The following is a 21,362-nucleotide window of genomic DNA, read 5'->3' as shown; positions in this document are numbered from 1 at the left end:
CCTGGTTTGTCACACTGTATGACAGCACAAGGGCGGTTTTGCACCCTGCAATCATGTAGTAAAATGACAACCGTGTCCCTTGACTAACTCATGGTGGCTCTGTAACGTCTTAAGAATGACTCTTGGCTCTGTACTGCCACCTGGTTTATGCGCTGGTATTACAGAACATCTGCACTAAATAATAAAACTAGGTTTATGGTGTGTTAAGGAACTTGTCTACCACTGTAGACAGTAAAGATATATACAGTGTATATATATATATATATATATATATATATATATATATATATATATATATATCAGGACCACAGGAACACTTGAGTCTTTTTCTTAGTCCTGTCAGAGGTCAGGATATTTTGGGTTTTCTGGAAGCTGAGATGTCTGAACAAGGTGGTCTATTCATATAGTTGTGAGCGCTGATGTAGACTCCCCCCACTCCAAACATTGTGGTCTACTCGCCAGCACAGAAACACAGAGAACGCTTGCAGCATTGATACAAAGTAATTCACACTGTGATCATGTATCACAGCCTACAGAATGAATAGCACTTACTGTGACTCAGTGTGAATGTATAGGGGACACAACAATCGCATTATAAAGCTCTCTTGTACCCTCCAAATATACCAGTTCTGGTGAAATAGCGTAGAATTGACACTTTTCTGCACATTACACACTGGCCTTGACTCTCAGGAAACTGAATATAGTTTAATAGTGATCATTTTCTATAAGGTCTTAAAGGGGGTATTCCACAACAACAAAAATCATATATATTAATTGGATAAATCAGTGTTTACCATTTACATGCTGTTAAAACATGATCCACTGAAGAGTTATGACTTGAATAGTATAGTGCCACCTAGTGCCCAAACTGTATAGATATAGACACGTCCACCTACTGAGCTGACAAGCTGACAAGGAGCACACCCATGCTCAAGTCACTCTCCTTATTGTCAGATCTCTGTGTAGTATTTTACTACACAGAGCAAGCAATAGGAATATCTTTTCCTCTGCCCTCCTGCTTGTATATACTTATACCGCACAGGATCCCACAACACCTATTTATCTAGGGTGCATTCAGACTACGTAACGCCGGGCGTGTATGAGAGCCGTACACGCCGGCATTACGGCAGACTGCCGAACACTTCCCATTCACTTCAATGGGAGCGCTCGTAAACGCCGCTGTTTGGTGCAACAGCACCAAATTAAAAAAAATTTAAAAAATGCAGGTCCTGCATAGCAGGCTATAGCGAAAAAGTGCTGCGGGAAAAACCACGGTGGAAACACATCATGTTTTTTCCTGTAGCGCTTTTCACAGAAAGTTTGCAGAGTTTTCCTATGGCATTTTGCTGCAGCGTTTACACCCATTGGGGCCACGGCCATAGGCTGAGTCTATATGTTCTGTGTTTTTTGTTTTAGATTTTGCTGCGATTTTGAGCCCAAACCAACAGTGAATTTAGTAGAAGGGAAACTCTTCCTTTATATTTCCAATTCCTTTTGAAGCCACTCTTTACTTTGGCTAAAAAAAATATAATATAATCGGCAACAAAAAAACAGCTTTTCTGCAACTTGTGGACTCAACCTAAAGAGATTTTCTAGAATTACATAAGGCTGCTCTCTTTTTCAAACAGTGCCACACCTGTCCATGGTTGGTGTCTGATATTGCAGCTCAGCTCTATTTTAGCGAATGGTGGTGACCTGCACTACCACACACAACCTGTAAACAGGTGTGGTGCTGTATTTGGAAGAAAACAGATATGTTTTTGTAATCCTAGACAACTCCTTTAGGCTGGGGCCCCACTTTGCGGAAACACAGCTTTTTTGTTGTTGCAGATTTTGTTGCAATTTTTGAGCCAAAGCCAGGACTAGATTAAGCAGAAGTTAGAAGTATAAGAGCTTTCTATATATTTCCGATCTGCAACAGAAAAAAGCCGTGTTTCCGCAACGTGGGGCCCTAGCCTTAAATTTGCTTTTGTACTTTTTGTAGGAAAAGAATTCATGGCCTAACCCCTTTAATCCTTCCTGCAGTCAATTATCACTATGTGCACCTACCGCAATGCAGGGTTTACAGCAGCAGCATGTCAATTACTGCTATTTGCAGCTTTCAACTCTAGCAATGCAAACACTGGGTCCACCTTAATACCTGTAAGTGAACCACAGCAGCAAACTTAATAGGATTTTATGTGTTTTTTTGGTTTTTACCATAATGGGTAGCAGATGAACACAGTAGAGAATGTCCCTAACAGCAGCAGCATGTTCACATTATATGTCCACAGTTGTAAACATGTTTGTCTCCCCCATAGTAACCTTTTTGGAAGCTGAATGACTTCTCTTGCTCTGTACCCGTTCTATGAAACTTGCTCACACCACCAAACACCGAACGTAAGACTTTTTACTATGCACTTGTGCCTTATATATGCCTAACCATTCTCCATCCCGATTTATGGGTACATACATCCACAAAGTAATGTGTGATGCACTGCGGCACGGTTCTAACTCCTACTATATCTTACCTACTGTTATACTTATATCATTGCTATAATGGCATCAATTTACACCATAAACACCTATAAGAACGTGGTAATAGAATACAAGATTGCCTCATTTCCTCCCTTCCTCTCAATATTATAACAATTTGTAATATAACCATGGATCCCTTCAACTTCCTGCTGTGAAGATTCAGGGCAAATTATCTGGACTATTATCTCTGCGCTCAAATTTCTGAGCCACCTTTCATGAAAGTCACGTGTAATAAGGAGACATTAAGGAACGCTTTCACGCTGAGAAATCTGAGAGCTAACGTTTCCTGTCACAAAAGCTCAGGAATTATTATGGGAACAAAAGTCGTTTTTATTATGGCCTCATAAAAAGGTGGCAGGTACATAATACAATCTCCTCCTGACAAATGGGGATTATACAGCAAGTGAATGTAAATGTGTCAAATATAAATACGGAGTGTAATGGCAAATATTACTGCCCCATTGTACCCTCATAAATAAACCCTCCGTATCCATTATAAGAAGCTGCATTATCTGTGCAAATATTACCAACTTATGTACCCTCCCCTCACGCAGAAAGACTATCTTCATTGGGCCATATTCAGATTTAGTATTAGTGATGGGGCTTAGGCTAGGTTCATATTTGTGTCGGAGTCTCTGTTGGAGACTCCGCTGCAGAAACTGCTGAAAATCGGTGAGGAGAAAAGTCCTGCATGGAGAACTTTTCTCTCAGTCAGGCTTTTGAAGTTTTTATACTGAGACCGATGTACATCCGGCAGACCCCATTATAGTCTACAGCAGGGGTAGGGAACCTTTGGCTCTCCAGCTGCTGTGAAACTACAACTCCCATCATGCTCCATTGACTTCTATGGGAGTTCCAAGAATAGCAGAGCAAGTATGCATGCTGGGAGTTGCAGTTTTGCAACAGCTGGGGAGCCGTATTGTTAACCATTGTAACCATTGTTTTAGCAGTCCGGCTCTCCGTTGTTCAGGTCCCCTGACAGACCCGAATGATGGAGAGGCGAGCACAGGTGTGACCCTAGCCTTAGTCTGAGGGTAAGTTCACATGGGGTGTTTTGGATCGGAACCTGAGGCAGAGGCCGCCTCAGGTTCCGATCCAAAAACTGCGTAGCCGCGACTGAAAGCCGGTGCACTGCACCGGTATCCAGCTGCGCACTCTGCTCCGGATTAGGCCCAATGAATGGGCCTAGTCCGGAGGAGGGAGTTTCTAAAGGTCGAATCGCGAGGCGACTCGGCCTGAAGAATGAGCATCTCGCTTCCGGGAGCCGTTTCTTCAATGGGAGTTGTCTTTTTGGTCAGGGTTTTGAGGCGGATACAGCCTCAAAACCCTGACCAAAAAACTCCATGTGAACTTACCCTGACTGTTACAATCTTCACAAGAAATAAAACTTTATCAATAATTTCATGGCAGTATTTACATACATATGGATGAAAGGGTGACTGAAGAGATTATGATAGTTACTTATGGGTAAAAAATATGCAAATCTATTCTCCTGGATGGAATTAGGAGAACAGAGTGCACTCTGTACACCACCCTATAAAGGGCAGCATCCTTAACATTATGAACGACTCAGTTATAAAGTCTTTTAATCATAATGTGGATTTAATTGCTAAATCAGTATTTCTGTCCCAAAAGGAACAGATTCCCAGCTATGGACAGCGCTGTTTCGGCCTATTGGGCCATCCTCAGCATAGCGTAGGGATACTGATTTAGCAGAGTGATTTAGTCTCTCACTCTGCTAAATCAGTATCCCTACGCTATGCTGAGGATGGCCCAATAGGCCGAAACAGCGTAATAGGCAATATATTGCTGTACTGGAAAGTAAGAAAGGACTATATTATTGTCTACTATAGGGGGGTAGGAGAAGGTTTCTGTCTGGAGCCTATGCCCAGAACACCAAGGGGACATAGAGAGCAAAAGATTATAAAAAGGGTATTTTTATCATGGAAAACCCATTTAAGGCTAAGGCCCCATGTTGCGGGTCACAGTGAAAAAGCTCTGAGGGAAAAACCGCGATGGAAACCATTACTGTTTTTTACCACAAAGAAAGCCTGCAGGGGTTTCCTGCTTCAATTATACCTACAGGGAAACCACCGGCATTTCTCTTGGTATAACTGACATGCTGCGCTTTTCAAAACCGGCTTGGAAACCAAAGCATTTCTGCTGCGTGTATTTTTCTCCGATGTGTGGGTGGGATTTGCTAGAGTCCCATCCACTTTGCAGGGATTGTAAAACGCAGCGGTCTGTCTCGCAGTATTTCTGTCGCTGCCAAAAACACAGCGTTTATGCCACGTGGGGCCCAGCCTAACACAGCAGTACATACAGTTCCTGGCCCACCAGGGTGGAAGTGGAGCCCTATCATGCAGTGATCAGGAAAGCAGGAACGGTAAACCGTTCCAGCCTTCTGGGTGGTAGGCCTTAAAGGGGTTATCCGGTTCCTGGTATTGATGGCCTATCCGGAGGAGACAGAATTAGGCCATCAATACGAGAAACTGCATAACTCCTTTAATAACAATAGTTGTCATTAGGCTTTATTCCTATAGATTGGGGGCTATGTGGGCAGCCATTATACCGCACGACCTCTTCTTTCATAAGATGCTTTATGATTTTTCTGTTTATATGGAATGTCCCTTTAACTACCAGACTATAGAGCTCATGTTGTGCTGTTGCTATGGAGAAGCCTTTTGAAATATCCCCCAGCGTGATGTAAAATATTCTAACATGTCTGAAACACAATCTCAACAGATCTGAGTCATCCGCTCGCACTACTACATAAGGTGAGAAGTGACAATCCTGAAGACGTGTGGGAAGCGCAGGAAGTAGCAGTTTGCTATTGGCCATATACAGTTACTATAAGCCGAGTGTCACAGAGGAAACACATCACCAAAAGGGAAATGATTTGTGATGTACAAAGTCCAGACTGTATGAGGCAATTGTGTAATATAAGCGAGGAGGAGGGAGGTATGACGTATACTAATAGAGAAGGACGGCCGTGGGTCTGTGAAGGGGTATGTCCACCCCCATTGCTCTCAGCCTCTATTGTGCATATTATCTCAAGCTTGTAGCACCAGTTATGATGTGTGACTTTACTGTAGCCAGATCCCTGTTCTGGATCCATTTATAATCTACAAGTGCAGCCAGATGTCCCCTAAACTTTTGATTTTTGGGGACCGTATTTGGAATCTGCTTATCTCACCCTGCTATCCTGAAGTTAGCAAACATGCATGTCACACCAGATAGATTTATTGAATCAATAGAGGTGTTAATAGACTACAACTATGATCCAGTTCACAGCTCCACCGCTGCTTACACCAGATGGCTGGTAGTCCCAGCAGCAGGACACCCCTTCATCAGCTTATCATCAAGAGATCTTTCTAATAGCAGAGAAACCCTGGAAATTGAGGTTTTTCTAGATCCAAGAATATAGGGAGTAAACTAATGCCGGCTATTAATGAGGAATTTGCAGGACCTGAGTTGCAATAAGACAGTGAAAAGTTGCTCAAGTGACCTGTCTTTTCCAATTATTTCAGAAGCCACCGTCTTTACCAACCAGTGTTGACTAGACCAGCAGAAGATTCTCCAGTGGGAATAGGCTCTAACACAGTAATGGTCCAGCAGAAGGCACCCATATATGAAGGGCACTATGGTCTAGTTCCAGCGCCGCACCTCCCATGAGGAGGCCCTGGGGAGGGCGGCATTTTTGTTGACCTAAGCCAGTCCAGGACAAGCTGTCCTGGACTGGCTTAGCGTCACCGAGCGGTGGATTGGGGCGGCCCTGTGGACGCAGCGCTGCTCCAGCGGCCGCCCCTCACGCTCAGGCAGAGAGCAGGTCCTCTCCCTGCCTGCTAAGGACGCTCGCTCCGCTCGGCCCCGCCCCCTCCGCTCGGCCCCCTCCTCCGGGGAAGGGGGGGGCAGCTTTCTGACGTCCGCCTCAGGCGGCAGAAACCCTAGGTTCACCCCTGTCTAGTTCCTAGCACTTGTTGGAAATCAAGCCTGTAGAATTGGTGGGCCCAAGGAATGCCAGTTTGACTCTGTTACCAATATACAGGCTATGTCACCTGGAAGCCTCCTCCCCATATATTGCCAAAAACGGATTGGTTTGGAAACGTTATTCTTGCTGAAATTGTTGTGGGTACTGTGCATTGAAAAGACTGAATGCCTTGGAGAAAACCAGCAGCAAAAAACTGACAGTATCAGCTATGCTGGACTGGACATTTCAGAAGATTATTTGCCACTGAATCCTTAGCAGCTAACCTGCTGGGACTGTGTCCTGTGTGGATGTATCCTAATGGGAACATCAAGACCCTACATTAGGGAGACTCAACTGGTGGACCATGGTCCAAACCTGGACTGTGACAACCAGCTGCCCAGACCCCGAACACCAGCTGCCCAGACCCCTACCTCTTGGCTCTTTCATTATGACAGCGGGCAGGAGAAACCTTCATCTCCCAGCCTGATCTCTGGCACTAGTGGAAGAGGGGATCAGTAATCATCTCTGCTGACTTCACACGTGAGGGCTCTTGCGCAGGCAGCAGGGATAATTGACGCTGCTTAGTGTAAGAGATCAGAGTTTGGAGACAGCTGTTAATATTAATTATGTGTGGGGACACTAACCCTTCCCCCCCTCCCCCACAATATAATGCTCCCTAGTGCCCCCATCACTGTATAATGCTCCTTAGTGCTGTAAATATTAGACATATTTAGCTTGGACCTTTACTTGATGGTGGACCCTGGTCAATGGACCTTTAAAGTTGTTATGCACCCCTACCCTACAACTAGGCCCAGACATACCTCCCAACCGTCCCGATTTCCGCGGGACAGTCCCGATTTGGGTGACATGTCCCGCGGTCCCGGCTGGAGGGAGGTATGTCCCGATTTCAACTCAGATCTGCGTCCAGAGGACGCAGATCTGAGTTGAACACATATGCGGCTGAAGGAAGGAGCTGACACAGGTCAGCTCCTCGCTTTGCCGCTGCCCGCCTCTCTCCCTGACACATGCGGCTGAAGCTGCTCGCGTGTTCGCTTCGCCGCTGCGTCTCTCTCTCGCTGACACATGCGGCTGAAGCGAGGAGCTGACCTGTGTCAGCTCCTCGCTTCACTGCTGCCGCCGGCTCCTGGCTTGTAGACGCGATGTACAAGCCAGGAGCCGGCGGCAGCGGCGAAGCGAGGAGCTGACACAGGTCAGCTCCTCGCTTCAGCCGCATGTGTCAGCGAGAGAGAGACGCAGCGGCGAAGCGAGCACGCGAGCAGCTTCAGCCGCATGTGTCAGGGAGAGAGGCGGGCAGCGGCGAAGCGAGGAGCTGACCTGTGTCAGCTCCTTCCTTCAGCCGCATGTGTCAGCGAGAGAGGCGGCGAGGGAGCGGAGGAGAAGGTAAGTTTAATGTGGAGGTGGAACGTGAATCTGGGGGCAGATGAAGGAGAGGACAGCATGACACTGGGGGCAGAGATGGAGAGGACGGCATGACACTGGGGGCAGAGATGGAGAGGACATGAATCTGGGGGCAGAGATGGAGGGACAGGAATCTGGGGGCAGAGATGTGGGGACATGAATCTGGGGGCAGATATGGAGGGACATGAATCTGGGGGCAGAGATGGAGTGGACATGAAACTGGGGGCAGAGATGTGGGGACATGAATCTGGGGGCAGAGATGGAGGGACATGAATCTGGGGGCAGAGATGGAGTGGACATGAAACTGGGGGCAGAGATGGGGGACATGAATCTGGGGGCAGAGATGGAGAGGACATGAATTTGGGGGCAGAGATGGAGGGACATGAATCTGGGGGCAGAGATGGAGAGGACATGAATCTGGGGGCAGAGATGGAGGGACATGAATCTGGGGGCAGAGATTGGGGGACATGAATCTGGGGGCAGAGATGGAGGGACAGGAATCTGGGGGCAGAGATGTGGGACATGAATCTGGGGGCAGAGATGTGGGGACATGAATCTGGGGACAGATATGGAGGGACATGAATCTGGGGGCAGAGATGGAGTGGACATGAAACTGGGGGCAGAGATGGAGGGACATGAATCTGGGGGCAGAGATGGGGGACATGAATCTGGGGGCAGAGATGGGGGACATGAATCTGGGGACAGAGATGTGGGGACATGAATCTGGGGGCAGAGATGGAGAGGACATGAATCTGAGGGCAGAGATGGGGGACATGAATCTGGGGGCAGAGATGGGGGACATGAATCTGGGGGCAGAGATGGAGGGACATGAATCTGGGGGCAGAGATGGAGAGGACATGAATCTGGGGGCAGAGATGGAGGGACATGAATCTGGGGGCAGAGATGGAAGAGGGACATGAAACTGGGGGCAGATGAAGGGTGTATATGAAACTGGGGGAGAGATAGAGGGGGGACATATAATTTACGGGTGACTGTAGGAGGATTATACTGTGTGCGGGCACATGAAAAATTAACGAGTGGGTGGAGTCAACACAAAAGTGGGCGGGGCTAAGTTTGCCGCGGCGCGCGTAGCGCGCCGCACATTTTGTCCCTCTTTCGGTTCTTCAAAAGTTGGGAGGTATGCCCAGATTTACAACAGATCCACATGCTGTTATTCGCTTATTGTTTCAGATGCAGTTTTCATTATGTCCACTAGGGGCAGACAAGATACACACATTTCTAACTGATGAGTGCAGGATGATGTCCAGACAAGTTTACAACCTTCTCCCTTCTGCATCCAGCACCTTGTTTGCTCATTTACAAGACAGCACTGAGGATAAGGTCATGTAATTCAGCTCTTACAGGGCAATCTTCTCCAAAAGCAAAGTCAAGAGATCTACACTCAACGCTCAGGCAGATACCGCATTATAATAGGAAAAATTCTAATAGGAAAAATGAAAACTTTTACTGAATATAAATATTTTATGCTGTTTAATTTCTCTTAGGGGGCGTTCACACTACCGTCGGTGTCCGACATGCAGTGTCCGCTCAAAATCTGTCACGGACACTAGGAGCGGACACTAGATGTGTCCGTGACACCTGTCATTCACTTGAATGGGCATCGGGTGCGTTCTTTTGCACTCCGTGCCCGTCCTTCCCTGTCCGCAAGAGAAGATGTCCGACTTCTCAAGCGGACAGAAAAACCCTGCATGCAGGGTTCCTCTGTCCGCTTGAGAAGTCGGACATCTTCTCTTGCGGACAGGGAAGGACGGGCACGGAGTGCAAAAGAACGAACCCGATGCCCATTCAAGTGAATGACAGGTGTCACGGACACATCTAGTGTCCGCTCCTAGTGTCCGTGACAGATTTTGAGCGGACACTAGGAGCGGACACTGCATGTCGGACACCGACGGTAGTGTGAACGCTCCCTTATTATATTCACTAAGTGACACTTTGTAGTAAATATTTTAGAAAATATTTCCATCCTGTGTAACATTAATGGGCTTATCTACTGGCTAATAGTGATATTCTACCTTTAGGAGAGATAGTCAGTATTACATCTGCGAGGGTCCAACACCGAGGACAGCTCAGCTCCAAGTAATGTTTACATGTCTGGAGCCATGCTGCTCACACTTGTAGTGGCGGTTTTAGGTACTGCAACATTGTCCCACAGGTTTCAGTGGGGCATCACTACTGTACCTATAGGTGTCACTACACTTTGTGCAATACGTAAGCAGAATGGCTCCCAACATGTATTACATTTCTTAGGACAGCTGATCAGCACAGGTCCTGGGTGCTGAACCCTCACAGATCTAATGTTGATGACCTAACCTAAGGAAAGGCCATCAGTATTACAAGGGTGGATAGCCCCTTTTAGTGGTACGACCATACACAACAGAAGGACACAAGGACTTTTAGTAGCATTTTCCACTGCAAAATCACTGTTGTAAAACCACCAAAATCAGGTGGTTTTTGCCTGCGGTTCTCCTGTCACTGTCTTTGCAGTCCCCCTTTGTTAAAACCTGCAGTGATTTTGCCTCACAAAATGAATTGCCAATGTATAAACTGCAGATCTGAAATTAAAGAAATGGTTCTGGGTGGCATTAGTTAAAATGAGAAATGGCTCCATCTGCCTACTTGATCCCTTGTTGATACACTACAAAGCCAGAGTTGCAGCTAAAATTGTAGGTGAAGCCACTGAAACACTTTTCCCTGACCCATCCTACAGATGCTCTATCATATTGAGATATGAAAAGTTTGGAGGCCAAGTCAATAACTTAAAGCTTTTATCATGTTCCTCAAGTATTCCTGTACAAGCTTTTCAGCTTGACATGGCAAGGTATCTGCTGAAAAAGGCAATTGCCATTACAGAGTATTGTTGTTATGGAGGGGTATACTTGGTCTGTAACAATCTGTAAGTAGGTCATATATGTCATATCCACATGAATACCAGGACCCAAGGACTCCCAATATTGCCTAAAGCATCATTCTGTCTTGAAGACTTGCCTCCATTCTATAACACATCTGCCATCATGCCTCTTAAGGTCTCGTTCACATCTGCGTCCGGTCTCCGTTCTGCAGGTTTCTGTTTCCTGCACAAAACAGAGGCAGGAGACGGAAACCTGCAGGACTCTTTCAAAAACATTCATTTGCGTTTTATGCTCTCCGCCGCTAAACCAGTTTTTAAAATCGGACACAGAGTCGGACATGCAGTACTCTGTGTCCAATTTAAAAAAAACGGTTTCGCGGCGGAGAGTGTAAAATGCTCGCCGCCGCTCACGGCCGGACCCGGTCTGACAGCTTTCCGTCTTCTGCATGCAAAAGATGGAAAGCTCAGAACGGAGATCGAACGCTAGTGTGAACCTAGCGTAACTTGTAACGAAAACCCAGAAGCACATCTTTCTTTATGCTCAGCACACCTCAAACCCTGCCCAATCCCAAGTAGTTCACTACGTATCCCCATACAGTAATGGTGCCCACACAGTATGATGACACAATATTATGTTTTCTGAGTGCCCCCACATAGTAATATGCCTACTTAGTACCCCCACACAGTATGGCGATCCCTTAGTGCGATCACAAAATATTGTGCCTTCCAAATGCCCTCAGTTTAAAGCGTCCTTAGTGACCCTGATTTAATATTATCCCTTCTAAGTGCCCCCATATATTGTAATACCTACTGAGTGCCGCCACAGTATAATGCCTTCTTATCACTCCTACAAAGCAATGACCCCATTTAGTGTGTATTTACACAGCATGATTTCTCTGTATAGTGCGAGTCTGTATCAGCATTCTCAGGAGAATTGGGGCAGCACCTAAAATCTGAAAGTGTCCCACTAAAACCAGGATGGTTGGTAGGCATGCTGCAAACTGCATGACCGATAGCAAGCTTCACCACTGCTTGTTCATCAGACGGCAACACACACTCACTAGATTGAGGGTATATTGACAGTTATATACGGTGGGTCACATGACTGACAACAGGTTGGATATAAACTTCTGTCTGTTAACAAGAGCAACCAGTTGGATTTTAAACCCATCTATGTATATAAATGAAGAACTCAATATGAACATTCAAAATTGGTACAAAAACAAAAAATTTATCTATAAAGTTGTTCAGATTTGTATGTAGATTTAGCTGTAAAGTGGAATTACACATGAGCGTATTTTATCTGTTCTACATTTAGAGAGTCCTAAATTTGGAGCTAATGTTAGTCACTGGAGCTATTTACACTTTGGTTCCCAGTGAAGCCTGACAAAATATAAAGATCCTATTTAATTCTGCATTTAGTCTATATTTCCAAAAGCTATATATAAATAAAATGTATTATTATTATATTATTATTTTCACAGGTCAAGCTACAACTAGAAGTAGATTTGATGACTTACAAGGAATCCACCATTGAATTTTACGTATATAGATTCCCAATATCCAATACCCCTATAAATTTACTGATAATTTGACAAATGGACATTACTATTCCCCTTTGGAAAAAGGGGTGTCCCTACAGCATGGATTGGACAGTTCCAAAGTGTGTAATGACACAACCAACTGGTACCACCCATTTGTCAATTTAGCCACCAAATTTTGGAAAGAATGACACACTTCAGATTTCTTGGAAAAGATGCTCCAGAATTGTTATATTATAGCAAATGCAATTTACTAAAATATATTGGGAGGGCTCTTTTATTGCACATTACTGTTCTCTTTTATGGGAATGCAATCTAACAAGAAATAAGTTCTTCTATCTGTGCTGATCTACGTAGGCCAATGCTCGGCTGAGCTCATAGTCTGTTGCCTTTGGCCGTAAGCTATAAAAGTCTTTGGTTGACAGCCAGTGTATTAGCAGTAGAGTCTCGCACAAACATAGAACACGCTCTGTATGATGAACGCCTTACAAGACGAGAAAATAGCAAGACAGGCTCCCGTGGAGACTTAATGTCCCAAAATAATGATCTGTCTGCATGAGTTTCAAATCCTGACACGTGACGAATGCTCAGCTCAGGGGGATCAATACACAATCGCAGATCAACCGGCTCAGTGGGCAAGTGCTCAGAGCCTGGCTACTGGATGTATAAACTTTGGAGTATGGCAATAGATTGCATAAACTAGTGCTTTAGATTATAAGTCTTGTGGAGAAGGGTAGTCTCTCCTTTTGTCTCATTGTTAGAAGTTGTTTTGGTCAACATTGTCACATGTCATTCTGCACAATGCAAGGTCCTAAAGGACTGCGGAATATGTTGGCGCCATATAAATAACGGATAGGAAGATCATACTTACACAGGGTTTGTGTGGAGCGATCCCAGTTCACCTTAGGAGCAGCGTATGTGCTAGGCGTCCTCACATTCCTCTCCCTGTGCTATTTCTGCTGCAGCCAGCTAGTGCAGTTAAACCAGGGACGTTGTACTGGGAGAGGGGTAGGGGGGTCAGCTGTGTTTTCGCCAAAACTTACAGAAAGTTCTCGCCACAACTCAAGTAGTTATCTTTGTTCCTTCTTACCGTGATGTAAAACAATATAAAATGGCCTAATATTTTTCTGCATTTTCAAAGGCCTTTGTATTTAGGAGAGGAAAACTGAGCTTCCCCCCTTTGCATAGTGATGGTATAATCCGACCTGAATGAATAGCATTGTCCTGGTATGCAGGCTGCGCTGTGCTGGTGTCAGCCCTGGCTGGCTGTCTGTTCTTTCAAGCACCAGCACCATTTCTGACAGCTCAAAGGAGGAGCTGGAGCAGGTTCAGCTCACACCACATGGGGCCATACGTCTGACGTATACGTTTGTTTACCAAGAAGATATACTATAACATATACTATAACAGTCCCATGGGTTTCAAGGGAAAACATTATGCAAAACCGCAACCTTGTTGCAGCTTTATGTCTGGTTGAAGATACGTTGTTTCACAAAAAAATTATAGATGACAGAAACCTTTGTTATATAATGGATGATAGGCAGAAGACCCTGACGTATTGCACATCATATCTTTCTACATTCACACCATATTTTCTGCATCCATTTGAAAGGCAGGGGCGTACTGTATGTCTATATACAGGATAAGGGTAGTAAACTGAGCCTTTACCCCATGAAGGAAAGCCTAGCTACAGCTCTAGCTACGGTACGGTTTTATTCCCAACAGGCTAGCTGTGCAGCACCCCTGGGCGTATGTGCTAGGAGAGGTGGAACCCCAAAACTAGGTCAGCAATTCCACTCAGGACTATTTTAACACATTGGTGGGACCAGTGCAAAAGGTTTCAAAAGTGAGACCTCAATCACCACCACGTAGACACTTACCTGGAATTCACAAATTATAAGGCCCCCTCAGTGGCCCCAACACAGTATAATGCCTCCTTATGGCCCCCATACAATATAATGCCCCTCTGTGGTTCATTATGAAGTCAAACGCCCCTGCATACAATACCACACTAAATGCTGGATTGGCCCACTGTCCTAAGGGGGGCCTTGATACATAGGGTTCTGGTACAAGTGCTCCATTTGCCCTATGGTTAAATCAGTCCTAATTTCGGTTTCTATGGCAGCTGTCTTCTCTTCCCGCCAAACCATCCGCAGGCCTTGACCAGTGCAGGAAAGGCAGTGTTGATATTAACCCTTGGGGTACACTCAGCTGGAACAGTCTCCTGACTGATGGTGGTGAGTCAGGGTGCCCTTGATGTAATAAAGGAGACCAAGCGATGACAGTAACTCACAGAACTTTAAGCTTGATTCCAGGCAGGCACAAATGTCCATTAATGTCATTTTATAAGAAGATGTCCATGTCTACATGTGCCATAGTTTACTAAAGTGGCAAAAACACTTCAGTCTCTCGCGATGCTATATTTATGGCTATTGTGAGTTGACCTAAGGCAAACGTCCAATCTCAGGACTCTGAACATCTTCTGTCTGGCTAAACTACATGGTCTTTGCCATACAGCCATGTGTGAGTAGTCAGGGTATGTACATCATAGATGAGGTTCCTCCCTGGCACCCAGTGACTATGTTCTCCAACAGAAAAAAATCCTCCGTAAGCTTGTGGGAGCCCAAGTGACTGGGACGGCCTGGTTCTGGGATCTCTGCCATTCTGCTCCGTTCTACACCAACTCGAGAACTACAACTATCTGGCTGACTACTTTAAGGATTGTGCTGGCCTATTTCTAAAATTTAGTGCTACTCACCATCGAGAATAGTGTTAGGCTAAGGCACCACAAGGTGTCCTTCAACAAAAAAGTGCGGTGGAAACACATGAAGGTTTTCTTACCGCAGGTTAGGTTAGGTTTCCTCTGCGGACTCTTTGCTTCAATTACGTCTATAGGGAAACCCCTGGCGTTTCCACGGATATAACTGACATGCTACAATTTCCAAAACTGCAAATTACTACGAAGTGGGCATGGGATTCACTAGAATTCCATCCACTTTGCTGTGACTGTAAAACGCCACGGAAACCGCCAGGTGGGGCACTGGCCTTAAAGGGGTTTTCCAGGCAAAAGATGTTTAGTTTTTTTAAAAATGTCTTTTAGTGAATAAATGCACCCATATACCTTTTAGCATGTTTTAAGTGATTTCTGGGTGTCTCTGGAAGCTCCTGCTTTTGTTTATATGCTTCAGCTTCTTGCTGCTATGTAACTTCCTCACATGACCACCCCAGGGATATGGGTAACTAGCCATATTTGATAAATGATGTTATTTAGAAAGTAGGAGGGGAAGGGTGTTTAGACTAGTGTAGGGATTTCTAGTTATCCAGGACAACCCCTTTAAGGAGATTCCACTCTCGCTTATAATTGTCAAAACCCTCAGTCAAATGCACAGTACCAGTATTATAAAACAGTGCATAAGACAGCAAATGGACATAAAACACATTAAGTAACAACACTACCTTTTACCACTACCGGTAGTAGTGTCCCTGTGGAATACTATGCATCATTTTCATTTTTGTGCACTGCTGCATCCTATTTAGGCTTTTTTTCAGTTGTCTTGCAGCAATGACACCACATACATATACATAACCACTGCAGTCATGTAGTCACCTCAGCATTTGCATGCCATATATGCTAGTATCAATACTGAGGCCAGTCATTGGTTACAGTGGTCACATATCTGCAGGAAAAGTCACTAAGATTAGCAGGCCAGAGCGTTGTGCCGGAGTGGTGAAGGATCTAACAGGTGAGAATAATGGATTCATTTTTGATCACTGGGGGCCCTAAAGTGCCCTGAGCGCCCCATGCGTACGGAGACTGATGTGTCCTGGAAGTCCCATGGAAGTGCATGGAGCACTGGTTTAGCTCTATTCACATGGGGCACTTGAGAGCACCTGTTCTTCTGATCACAACCGGCCATAAATGTATACAATGGGTAAACCATTAACCTATTCACACGTTCTATGGACAGAGATTTATCTGAACCCAGCTGAATACTCCCCTGGTAAAATCATCAGTCTGCCAGGGGTCTCAGCATACAGCCATTGCTTCTAAGACTTTTGGGTGCCTGCAAGGAGGTAGCACACTGAGGTTTGTGTTAGCAGTTTTTACAACTTTACTCACACTGTGCACAATATATTGCAACGCAGGGGGCTGTTAGCTATTGCCAGAAGCAACTTTGCTGCTGTGTTTCTTTGGGAGGATACCCCCCACCACAGACCGCCCAGTATAGGTGTATAGTGTATGAGTTGTCTCAGCCTTTTGTCTACAATTGCATTGTCACCTCTATGGATCCTCACAATGCCTAAGCCACTACATTTCACAGGGATTTCTTCTTGACCCCCTGCAGATAGCTGGGGGTCAGTTGTGGACACAGGCTAACCAACATTTAGCTTTTCAAGTAGAAAACTGCCCCTGCTAACACCTCCTACTCCTGCAGTATGGCATCCAGCTACCTCATTCCTGGTGTTACTGACTTAAACAGGAAATAGCAGCACCTCCTACCCAACACATAAAGCAGGTACCTGGATCTGGTGGGATACAAAACAAATGTACAGTACAAAATGTAGCACACAAATACATAGAAATATTTTAATAGCAATTTGTACTTGCAGTAAATGCCACGGTATGATGCAACACATCCTCTATAAGCAAAATGCACAAAAAGAAGCACAATGCAATGGTAGTGTGGTAGTAACAAACAATGACCGATATGCAGCTGTAGGGGTTGTTATTGCCATAGTGAACGTACCTTTTATGTCAAAGTGTAGAAAAAAAGGAGGCAATGAGCGTGCTGGTCCAAACGTAGATGCTTTTATTAACACACGACGCGTTTCGGGAACAGGTCCCTTTTTCAAATATGCATACCTTTTATGTGTCACGTACAATCTTGCTATGGAGAAAATTATTTTTTAATGTGTATACAAATGAATACACCCAGAGTATGGTGACACCAGCCAAGGCATTTTCTCCTGTAGCTGCCAGCTAGTGCCACCCCCATTACAAAGATTGTCAAGTCCCGATGTGTAAATGGGCGCTCTGCAGACACAGCCACATCCTAGGTGCAACGAACAGATTATTTGCATAAACTGATTTTCTTGGCAGCAAGACAGCTTAGACAGTCTGAAAATATGCCAGATTCGTCACAAAGGCTGATGCTAGTTGATAAATCTGGAGTATTTTTACATTGACTAGTCCAAAGTTTATATCACATTTTTGTTGCTTTACTTCAAGCTAATAATTTGCCACAATTTGGCTAATTTTGTGACATTAAAGCTATGCTGCATTTCCCTACAAAACCACCCCCACTTGTCCAGCAAGTTTGTAAGAACCTTTATCTAAAACTAAGTGCACATCATTTTGGTACATTTTACGCCATAGTTTAGTCATAACCACCGTAGTAAATCCGTCCCATGCACTTCCCAATGTATACCTATGACAGAAGGCATTAAAGAGGACTTTTAACCACTATCACCAACTCCACTTCTCAGCATTTGTTAATAGGCGCTGCTCCACTGATTCTGGCACAGATTAATTTTTTTCTCTAGCCCCTGTTGTTACCAAGCAATAAGTAATGATAGTTCTGGTGCCTGATACGCTATTTATTTATGTTCTGTACTGTCAGGTGGGCGGTGTCAGGCAGGAGCAGTCAAAGGGGTGTGACTCAGAGCTCCAATCAGAGACAGCCAGTGTTAGAGCTCAGAATCACATCCCTTGTCTGCTCCTGCCTGACACCGCCCACCTGACAATACAGAGACTAAATAGCATGTCAGGCACCAAAACTAACTGAATTTATTGCACAGAAATGGTGGGGGCTAGAGAAAAAAATTCCAACTGTGCCAGAATCATTGGAGCAGCAGCTGTTAAATGATCCAAAGATCTGGATTTGGCAGAAGTGGTAAAAGGTCCTCTTTAATATATGCCACTGTATAACCATTTGTCACAATGCTTAAAAAAATTTTTTTTTAAAAAAATACCGCTTAGTATATACTTTTTGCAGTGGCCCAGAGTTTTGAAAAGTACAATGTATTGCGCTTTAATGTATAGTAGAAAAGAGGTCTGCCAACGTACTGCTCAACATGAAGACAAATGTGCCGTATAGACTGCAATGGGTCTATATTGTACTTCTATGTACCTCTTCTTTTATATTACATTGTATGCTATGTCATCAGAGAGGTACCATGTAGGAGGCACAGGACACTAAAATTAGTTGTTTCGGTCTCTGGAACCAGGTGTACAACATACACTCAGTATACCGCCACCTGCTCTGAGCAGACAATGTATTACAGTATTTGTAGTGTGACAGTGATTGGAGAACAACCTCAATCATTAGTGTGAGTAGTGGTTTCCTACCATTGGCTCTCCAACTGTTGGAAACCACAACCCTCAGCTGCCATGACAGTCACAATTGTAGCTTCCCAAGTGCTGAAGAGCTGTAGGTTGGAGACCACCATTCAGTCCAGTGCGGCTGTGCAGACGACTCACCTGGCTCAGCTCAGTCTCATCGCCTCTGGCTTTCTGCAGCAGGTATATGTCTCTGTATAAATATAGATGTACACACGCCACTTCCTCAGGCGTTTTTAAGCCGGGCTGACACCATAATGAGATTGAAGTGAAATATTGTGTAAACACACTGGAGTCCCCAGCCGCTCAGACATCCTGTTACAGATCTGCACAATGGGTGTGCCCTGTGTAGGGAGTCAAGAAAGTAGTGTAAGGTGCAAGAGAGACACACTACTGCTCTTCACAGGCTCCCGGGCAGTCTTCTCTTATATGCAGAGACATTAGGGCTTTACTCAGGTTTCAGGTTGGGTACACCAGTGATGCAGAACAAAGTTGCCCCATGAAAACAGCAAATACTGCATGCCGATACACCATTTTTACATGTTTGACTTGTTCTCCACTGACGTCAGTGTGACAACTTTAATCCATAGGACTACATGGCAGGTGAATTATTAAACCTGGTGCAAAGGAAAACCGAAGCTGTTGTCCATAACAACACATTGGATTGCTGATATCATTGACAAACGGGCCACTGAAAAAGTATTGTGAATTGTGACTAAAAACGCTGATTATCCTGTGCCTGCTTAAAGGGAGTCTGACAGATCTGAGTGCTATGCAGAGGCCTTTAATATTAGCAGAAACATACATTTATGGCCAGAAACTGAAGTAACGTATGAATGAACATTTTTTTTTTTTTTTTTTTTTTTATAGATATGCAAGTATTACCAGTCTGCAAGTATAATGAGGACAGGGACAGATTTACAGGTTTTGCCAACAGATCATTGCAAATTCTTTGGCTATCCTCTGGAATTGTCTCCCCTTTAGACCTGATTGAAATTTTCAGTCTCTGTCTACTTCAGGATTGTTTGTGGTCAAACCTGGAAAATCAGGTCGGACTCCCAACTCACTTGCAGGCTGATTTGCACAATCATAAAAAAGATGATTATCTCTGCATTGCTTTATTAGTAGAGATGAGCGAACAGTAAAATATTCGATATCCGTTTTGAATAGCCGCTCGATATTCGATTATTCAAACTAATATCGAACCCCATTATAGTCTATGGGGAAAAATGCTTTGTTTCAGGGGATCCCACCATTCGACTGAGGACAGTCACCAAGTCCACTATGACACCCCAAGAAATGATGCCAACACCCTGGAATGCAATTGGGACAGCAGGGGAAACATGTCTGGGGGCATCTAACAAGCCCAAGTCACAGTATTACGTCGGGATCCCTGTCAGCTTGCGATATGCGCAAGCTGACTTTTTCTCATAGGAATGCAATGACCAGTGTTGATTGGCCAGTGTACAGCATTCAGCCAATCAACGCTGGTTCTGCCGGAAGAGGCGGAGTCTAAGATCCGTCCACAGCAGTTTCCATTGTGGTCCGATCTCAGATGTAGCAGTGCTGACACAGCACTGCTACACAGAGAAGCGGCAGAGCTCAGCACACACAGAGATGCAGCAAAGCTGAGTGTGCAGAATGGTTCAGCGCACACTCAGCACTGCTACATCAGATGCAGCTGAGCTGAGTGTGCAGCATGGTTCAACACAACCTCAGCACTGCTACATCAGATGCAGCTGAGATGAATGTGCAGCATGGTTCAGCGCACGCTCAGCACTGCTACATCAGATGCAGCTGAGCTGAGTGTGCAGCATGGTTCAATGCACACTCAGCACTGCTACATCAGATGCAGCTGTGCTGAGTGTGCATTGAACCATGCTGCACACTCAGCTCTGCTGCATCAGATGTAGCAGTGCTGAGTGTGCGTTGAACCATGCTGCACACTCAGCTCAGCTGCATCTGATGTAGCAGCGCTGAGGTTGTGTTGAACCATGCTGCACACTCAGCTCTGCTGCATCTGATGTAGCAGTGCTGAGTGTGCGTTGAACCCTGCTGCACACTCAGCTCTGCTGCATCTCTGTGTGTGCTGAGCTCTGCCGCTTCTCTGTGTAGCATTGCTGTGTCAGCACAACTACATCTGAGATCGGACCACAATGGAAACTGCTGTGAACGGATCTTAGACTCCACCTCCTTCGGCAGAACCAGCGTTGAGTGGCCGAATGCTGTACACTGGCCAATCAACGCTGGTCAATGCATTCCTATGGGAAAAAGTCAGCTCACGCATATCGCAAGCTGACAGGGATCCCAACCAGATAGAGCCCCAAAGAGCTGGGTGAGTAACATTCCCCCCTAAATAAAGGTAATCCCTCGCTAACCCTGCCTGTACATCTATCCCTGTCTCACAGTCTCAAATTAATCGAATGTTAAATTCACCATACGTCTAAATTGGAGGTCACCTGATTTTTATGCCTCCGTTGTCGTAGTTCCTGTCCCACCTCCCCTGCGCAGTTATTGGTGCAAAAAACACGCCAGGAAAGGTGGGAGGGGATACGAATTTTTACAGCGTTTGCCTCGTGGTATTCGATTGTAATCGAATACCTTGAACGGCCTGATATTCGATCGTATATGTATTCGATCGAACGGTGTTCGCTCATCTCTATTTATTAGTTTGTGGTGTGTTTCTGGATCTGTTGAAGGGTCTTC

General features: G+C 45.1%; 1 protein-coding gene across 1 annotated transcript in view; it reads right to left on the bottom strand.

Moving 5' to 3' along the window:
* The window catches only part of KLHL21 (kelch like family member 21), a 34,441-nt gene extending 21,179 nt beyond the window's left edge, over positions 1 to 13,262 (bottom strand). The window contains exon 1 of the mRNA XM_075279978.1: positions 13,188 to 13,262. The gene's annotated coding sequence lies outside the window, so the exon portion shown is untranslated. The remainder of the gene's footprint in view (positions 1 to 13,187) is intronic.
* Between the last annotated feature and the right edge of the window lie 8,100 nt (positions 13,263 to 21,362).

The sequence above is a fragment of the Leptodactylus fuscus genome, chromosome 6, assembly GCF_031893055.1.
Source record: "Leptodactylus fuscus isolate aLepFus1 chromosome 6, aLepFus1.hap2, whole genome shotgun sequence".
Lineage (NCBI taxonomy): Eukaryota > Metazoa > Chordata > Amphibia > Anura > Leptodactylidae > Leptodactylus > Leptodactylus fuscus.
Note: the sequence above shows the minus strand (reverse complement) of the source record. Positions and strands in the feature narration are given on the sequence as shown.